Genomic DNA, 7,424 nt, shown 5'->3' with positions numbered 1-7,424 from the left:
CAACAGCAGAAGAAGAGAAGACGGAAAAACAATAGAGCTATCTGTGGCTCCGTGAGGTGGCACGTCTTCATTTTAACAAGTGCATCAGCACATTATTTTCCAGATGCAGTCTTGACTGTCGGAAAAAATGCATGTTTTGTTGATTTAGCGAACACTGCCATTAGCCAGATGAACGCTATAAAAAAAAACAAAACGGCCACACACGCTGCTGATGCTCCATGGCTGTTGTTTTTGCCCGTGGAAAGTGGGTAAGAACCTGAATGAATGAATGAAGATAATGAAACTTCCTCGCCTTCCGAGTAAGATTTCTGACCAATCAGAGATGAATTGGAGCGCACGTGGCATTTGTTTACAATTTTGGACCACAAGAGACTTTTGCAGTGTGAACACAAATGAACCAAGTGACAACTGAAACAAATGTATCCGTTTTGTCCCTGAATCGGAACAAAGCAAACGAGCCACAGGTGTGAATACACCCTAAATAATATCCATAACATATGAGATAGATAAAACTGAGTTTGACAAAATAACAGACTATCATCAGCATACAGTGACAATATATGCTCCTTCCCTGCAGCTGCTACTCCTTGAACTTTCAGATCCTGTCTTATTGAATCTGCCAAAGGTTCAACAAACAGAAAAGTTTGGTGACAAAGAGTCACCTGCACTGAAAGAAAAGATTTTGACCCTTAGTATTTTAGTAATTATTACGTTTGTTTCACTGATTTAAATGTGTAATTCAGTCCTTCTTATATTTTTTGTCTAATTTCAAAATGTGCTGTCCATTTCAAATGAGTTGATTTTAATTGTGCAAAAGTAACATATTAAAACTGTGTTAAAATAAGTTGGTTTGAAATGTGTTAAAATAATGTAAAAAAAGCTGTTAAACTAAAGTGAATTTAATTATGTAGAAGTAATCTTAAAAATGTGTTCAGGCTAGTTGATTTTAATTGTGTACCAGGAACCTAGTGGTGGGTGTACGGAAGAGTATTACAGCCACTGAAAAAAAAAAATTTGAGAGGAATTTTTTTTTTTCTGACTTTAATCTCAGAATTCTGACTTTTTTCTCACAAGTGAAAAAAAAATTTTCGTCTCAAATTTTTTTTTTTTTCAGTGGCCCCAATACTCTTCCGTATGGGTGTATTGATCCTAAAGTATCGATATATATCGATATTTCCAAAGTACTCATTTGGTATCGAGTACTTTTTGTATGTGTTTTGTGTCAGATCAATCTCAAGGCCGGATGCTCTCACCTCTGCATACAGCATGTCTTTTAAGATTGCTAGAGTGGCTTTGTAGACTTCATGGTCTGGCTGAATGAGCACATTTTTCATGACTGTGCTCAACAGCTCCTGCACCAGCACTTCACTAGCTACCTTATCAAACTTTAGGGGTGGTGGGGTTTTAGCATTAGACACAATGTCAGCATCTTCATCGCTGTCCCTCCCAGCATCAACCTCATCATCAACCTCTTGAACTGGGGTAGCATTACCTGAATGCACATCTCCACAGAACTCATCCGGGTCAATAATTGTGGATACAAGTGAGATGCTATCACGGTCACAATCACTATATTCACTAAGGGCATAAACATCCGTGTCATAATCCTCACTTAACACTTTAAATATTGGAGCTTCATCTTGGTCATCTTCAATAACCTCATCTTGGTCAGCCACAGTGTCATCAACATGACAATTTGACCCTTTAGATGCTGAAGACTTGTCTTCGTCACCTTTGACAAATCCATTTGAGACTACTGTGGCTTCACTTGTGCGGTCTTTATCCATACCAATATACTGATCTAGCTCTTCAGGTGTTGGGGCTTTGTCTTCCTCTCCATCATCAAAAGACTCAGACAGAGTCAAATCTATAGCAACCCCCAAAGAGGCAGCCACCGCTCCAAACTCTGGTGTTGCCAAAGTTGTTGCTGCTTCCAGGCGACTATTATCTTCTGAAAGAACAACAACTTTCTCAATCCTCGTCATAGCTTTGCTAACATGATCTGACCCTCTGGGGTAATGCTTTGCCTGCCGTTTTAACCATCGGCACATCCGCTTTATAAAGGAGTCGACTTCAGGCTTCACCTCTGCCTTCAACTCCACCTTAACGGCCTCGTTGGTTTCTTCTTCGGCTGTTGTCAGGTGATCACACAGTGCATCGCCCAGCTCCTCGACAACAATGTTGTGCTTGTTGCTGGTAATGCTGCTGACAATCCTATCATACAGGCTTTCTTCCTCATTACTCATCGATACATGAGGGACTACCTCCTGCACCAGACGATCAACACTTTGCATTACCTGAAGCATGGATGCTTCATCTTCACGTGGTCGGCCGAGCTTAAGCTTTTTCTTTAGTTTTGCCATCATGTTCAAGATGGATTCTCGAGCATAATGGCAGAGAAAGAGAGCTGTAATTTTACTCTGCGGCCTGTTTTTTGTTGATTGTGTCTGTGGATATATATCTGATTCGATCTGCTCATAAGGTGTTTCTTCCCTTTCTACTTCACTTTTAAGGCTTGCAGTAACAATCTCACATGCAAGATCTTCTGATTCCCTTGAGGAAATACTAATATGCATGTCTTGTTCTTTTTTTGACATGCAAGTTCTAAAATTATCAACAACGGAGAAGTTGCTGGCCTCCTCCTCCAGGACTGACTTGACTGCTAGGACATATAGCAGCAGTTCAGTGTCCTCAGATGGAGTACGCTCTTGTATCTCATCCTGCAGGGGTGTAATGGGGGTCTGAAATGTTTCTTTATCAACCTGATCTTGCTCGTTGAGTTGCTCCAAAGTTGGCACTGGTACATCTGGCGAAGCTTTGCCTTTTGCAGTGCAAGATGACATACTCGCGACGAATCTCCGAAGCACTTTCCCGATGTTCTTGGCAATTTTCTTTATCCCTGCAGTGAAGCCCGTACGTCCCGTTGCGCTCTGGCCCCTGCTTTTACTTTTTTCCTCACCTTTGGAGAGGTCTGAGTTGACTTTCTCAGTTACCTCAGTGACCAGCAGTCCCGTCAAGAACTCAGCACTGGGGCAACAGATGTCAGCTGGTACACCCACCACCTCTGCCAAAGTCTGCTCTATAATGCCGCCCATGTCACCTGTACATTCCTGTACCTGCTCTTCTGACAGAGTAATGCTCCTACCTGAACCAGATCTAGACTTGGTTTTCAAGTCTCTCTCCTTTGACACAATTCTCACAAACAAATGCAGCCATGATATTTACAATGTCTGCACACATTTCAGTCAGTACATTTTTGGTCTCACTGTCAAAATGTCCCAACTGTAGATTGGACCATTGTACCTCCATCAGCTTGTCCAGGAACTCACGGATAATTGGTCTGAGGACGTCTCTGTTGACCAGCAACGTGTATTGTGAAATGTTTTTGTGAAATGTTTTTGTGTATTGTGAAATGTTTTTGTGTTTTGTGAAATGTTTTTGTGTATTGTGAAATGTTTTTGTGTTTTGTGAAATGTTTTTGTGTTTTGTGAAATGTTTTTATGTATTGTGAAATTTTTTTGTGTTTTGTGAAATGTTTTTGTGTATTGTGAAATGTTTTTGAGTATTGTAAAATGTTTTTGTGTTTGTGAAATGTTTTTGTGTTTTGTGAAATTTTTTTGTGTTTTGTGAAATATATTTTGCGCTTTTGAAATATTTATTTCCTATTGGCCTTCAGGGCCACCATAGAATACAGATAATGAAACATTTTGATATTGGACAACGTTAGTCAATACAAGAAAACAGTTTTAAAATGATAATTTAAATTATTAACTTTGAATTCTGGGTAAAATTAGTCAAAAATTCTGATCCAGTAAACCAAAATTACATTGAAGGTTGTGTTTTGGAGTTCAAGCACATACACAATGTCTTTAGAAAGGCAGTCCTGTAGATCAGTGGTTCTCTACATGGGGTTTGGGACGCCCTTGGGGGGTCAAGAGACACTGAAGGGGGTTTACAGGTGCCTTTAAACAGTGATCCTCAACGTGTGGCTCTTTAGTGATGGTTTGTGGCTCTTTTATGATCTAATTTGAAATATTATTCCCCTGGAAAACCTTAGAAAAGGGAAACTTGGACCTCAGAAGTTGATCACATTTTTGCCCACTTTTGCCCTTTTTCACCATTTTGTGCCACTTTTAACCCTTTAAGCTACCTTTGCCATTAAAAACCACTTTTTTCCCTACTTTGTTGCCCATTTTTGCCATTTCTTTTTGCCACCTTTTTCCCCCCATGTTTGCCCTTTTCACAATATTTTGGCACTTTTCGCCCATTTAAGCTACCTTTTGCCATTAAGTACCCCTTTTTTTGCCCATTTTTGCCACTTTTGTCACATTTCTGCCCCTTTTCACTGTAGTGAAAATTTGTTGATAATAAATTAATATTATCAAGTAAACCTCGTAAAGAATAGGGCACCACCGCTTACGCGGATTGGTTATTTAATAACCAATAAAATATTGTAAATATTAATTAATCAAAACCTTTAATTAACTAACAAGAACATTAACTGTAAATCAATCTCATTTCTAAAGTAGTAAATTCTCATAACATTGACTCTATTTCTCTGCTTAATAGAATGAATTCCCGAACTACGACTGTCTTTTGAAGATTTATTATAAAATCACAAAATAACAGACATAAATCACAGGTTATATGAACAGATAATGTAAATGAATAAACAGAACATGACTAAATATGGTAAAGAGAAAGGATGCTAACTTAGTTGGTGAGAGTGGATTATTCTAATAATCCTAACGGAAAAATTTTAACCGACGTTAAGAATTTGGTTTCGGTCTGCGTGAGCCGGTTGCTTGTACCTACCCAGCAGAGCGACTTCTGCCGCATTCATAGTGGATGTGTAGACTTATTTTGGCTTCAAAACATTAACGACAGCACAAACTTAGACAGGAGTTAGACAGTCGTTTGCAAGATATGCCACGCCAGAGTAAAATACTGAGACAACACAACGAATCTACTAGTTAGGCATCATCGCGTTAGCGCTACAGCTAACGGCTAACGTCAACAAACAAGCCCGTTGAAGCTACCGCTGGTCTCTACTCATGCAACCATAATCACAGTCGTATTATTTGTAAGGACCTGTCCCGTGTAGTGTCGTTAAGAATGATGGCTTCGGTAACACAAGAAAGAAACACTGGCCTGTCACGTCATGCCCTCCGCAAAACACAGTCCATCAGTCTTAAAGCTGGACGTGACGATTAGCTCGTCTCCCATAATCTCCCTCCGCAAACACATTATGTGATGACATAAAAAAACTGATAAAATATGAAATATAAAGGATTGGAATACATTCACCCTATAAAAATTTATTCCCCTTTTCTTAAAAAAAAAAAAATCACGGTAGCATTTTAATTCAGTGCAACAAATGGGGAAAATCCTCATCTTCAGATTGAACAAAGATAGGTAAAATGCGAGATGATGTAGGACTATATATTTTTTAAATAGCTTAATTCTACATCGTTAAATTCGATATTAACTTAAAATTACATAGTAAGTTATACATATATATACTACACACATATGTATAGACTTTATGCACTTCATATTCAGTATTTAGCTCAGTCTGTGTCAAATTCTGTGAAAGTGATACTAAATTGTTGTGAATAAATTGAGAAATCCTGCACTTGACCATTTTATAACTATTTTGTATTCTCTAGTTAGACATATTTTGTGATTTATTGTTATACACATGTGATGTGTATTTTTTCTGATATAGTCTGTAGGCATCATTATCATTATCTTTTTCACTGGTGTTTAAAAAGCTAACAAAAGATTGCAAAAATCGGCAATATCGTAGAATCGCAATTTAAATCGAATCAGCACCTAAAAAATCGTAAAAAATCGAATCGGGAGAAAAGTGAATCGTCCCAGCCCTAGTACAGACTCTTGTCCACGGACTCTGTGAAGGATTGTCCAATTAAAAAATCGGATAAACTCAAACGCATTGACACCACGTGACTGCTGGCTCACAGTGAAGTCGATTGTGTGATAAAAGGAAAAACAAAAACTCTGCGTTACAAAAATCTAGCACGAAGCTATAAAAAGGTTAGGAAAAATCTTGTACTGGATAAGAAAAACTCTAAGTCTGATTGTTCATCAGACTTGGCACAACGCTTGGATCAAGAATGGGCCTAGGAGGCCCAAGGAGACTCAACAGAGCTCTCCTCAGTGAGCATCTTCTTGGACTGTCCAGACCTGACCGCTTGAACTGCACACCGAACTCTGCACACTCCACACGGCACTCTTGAGAGTTCTGAAGTTACTCTTATACAAGAGGGAGGGGTTTCGGTTTTGAAGCCCTCCCAGTGTTTTATTAAATCCACTCCAGCAGATCATCAAGTTAATCGGATAATGTAGAGATAACACAACATGGTTATAAAACTCTAGAATACTATCAGTAAACTATCACACAAACATTAGAAACACAGTTAATTGTTTATACGCACATTTATACATTAGAAAATGTTTCTGCATTTGCGTGTGACAGAACTTGACCACAAGGTGGCAATGTTGATCCAGGGACGATTTTCAGTCTCTGTTCGTCAACTTGGAGAACTACAACTAAATTATATCATAAAACCATAATTCAGTAAGGGAAGATGCCAGAGATTAGTATGACACGTCATTCTGTTCCTTGTAAACAGACTCAACCAAATATGAACATGTCCTGTTAGAAACATAACATTTAAGACAGTTTTTTGATACTTCCAATCCTTGCAGCTTCATGTGGTTGAGATAACACCGGGGATTTACGATATGCGCCTGCTTTCTGCCACGGCTCTGTAGGAAGACAGAGTCCTTAGATTTATGAGACGTGGTGTAGAGTTTCTTACAGCTTTCAGGAAGACAGGATTTAGTCTGAGGAGGTTCACCATTTGGTTGACCAGTCGAAAGATTCAGATTTGAAGGTGTTTATCTCTGTTGGGAGCTGTCTTTCATCAAAATGGCAGTTTAAGAGTCCTACTGCCCGAGAAACTCTTGTTTTTCGAACATGGTTCCTTGATAAGTTGTCAGCCATGAGGGAAAAAGAATCCCCCCCCCCTTTCAGTGACATTCCTGAAGGATCTCTGAAGGTGTAGGTTTAGGAAGGAGAAAGGATCTCTCCCCCCTTGTATCATTATCTTTCTTCCTTAGAGGGTGTGATATCAACAGCCTTAGATTTTGGTTGCATCTTTAGTTGTTCTGGATAGATTCTCACTACATCACCATATTTCACCACTTTTCACCAATTTGAGCTACGTTTTGCACATTAAAAACCACTAGTTTCCACTTTCTGCAACGGGACCCCGATACGCCCACGTCCTCTCCTGCTTGCGTGTCCCCTGGCACTGCCTGTAAATCATAGAAGTAATATAATAGAAAATATGTTATATAGATTATGATATAGAAATGTTTTTGTTCTTACCTCTTTT

Source organism: Cheilinus undulatus, linkage group 4 (genome assembly GCF_018320785.1).
Source record: "Cheilinus undulatus linkage group 4, ASM1832078v1, whole genome shotgun sequence".
Classification (NCBI taxonomy): Eukaryota; Metazoa; Chordata; class Actinopteri; order Labriformes; family Labridae; genus Cheilinus; species Cheilinus undulatus.
Note: the sequence above shows the minus strand (reverse complement) of the source record.